General features: G+C 39.6%; 1 non-coding gene across 1 annotated transcript; it reads right to left on the bottom strand.

The window, feature by feature from the left end:
* Positions 1-354: 354 nt before the first annotated feature.
* LOC131187275 (U12 minor spliceosomal RNA) lies at positions 355-504 on the bottom strand. The gene has a single exon (XR_009152510.1). It is a non-coding gene; the product is annotated as a U12 minor spliceosomal RNA (small nuclear RNA).
* Positions 505-810: the final 306 nt, after the last annotated feature.

Below are 810 nucleotides of genomic sequence, written 5' to 3' on the forward strand. Positions count from 1 at the left end.
TAATTAGAGAAAGGAATTGGAACATGAAAAACTTTTACCAACCACTTACCCGACCTCTTCTCCAGGATATAAGTAGGGCCTGGTTGACCCTTGAAACACTAGGAAATCTCATTGTAGGTGAGCCATGCTAGTCTATGGTGGCAAACAAAGATGAGCATGAATAGCATCTTTTCCAACTAAAATATTAAAAAGCATACACTTTCTTCGGATGCAGAAAACAAGTGGAGTCATCAACGTGTACCCTGCAAGAATGTAAAACTATGTAGCAGTAGCAATTGCGAAACCACAGACAGCAACTTACGGAACAGTTCTAAACCCCAAAATTAGTTTTTTAATATCTTTACAACCGGAAATCGGGCAGATCAGAACACCCAGGCATCCCGCTAAGTAGGCGGGTCACCTTAGGGACGACCTGTACCCGCTCAAAAATTCTTCTCACATTGTTAGTGAGGACTCGGGCGTCACCCCGAATCGTTATTTTCCTTACTCATAAGTTTAAGGCATACATTTATTTCCTAGAGAAAGAAAGGTGATTGACAACAGAGTCGTTCTCAGTGAGGGTGAACTGTATAAGACAAAAGAAAAACTACTCTAACAGTTTAAATCTCTACTATTTACACACTGACTCGTTAATATATGAAAAATATTCTAGAATATGGGAAAAATATGCATCTAATATCTCATTTCATACATGCAAATTAGAATGTCGCTTTGGGTTATGGGAAAGTAGCCCCGCGAAATCTCCAATTCTTTATTACGCGTGATTTGTCTAAAGCCGCGAGAAGCTGAGACAAACGGGTGTAAGTGTAA

This window comes from Ahaetulla prasina, unplaced genomic scaffold (genome assembly GCF_028640845.1).
Source record: "Ahaetulla prasina isolate Xishuangbanna unplaced genomic scaffold, ASM2864084v1 Contig144, whole genome shotgun sequence".
In the NCBI taxonomy this organism is placed as follows: domain Eukaryota; kingdom Metazoa; phylum Chordata; class Lepidosauria; order Squamata; family Colubridae; genus Ahaetulla; species Ahaetulla prasina.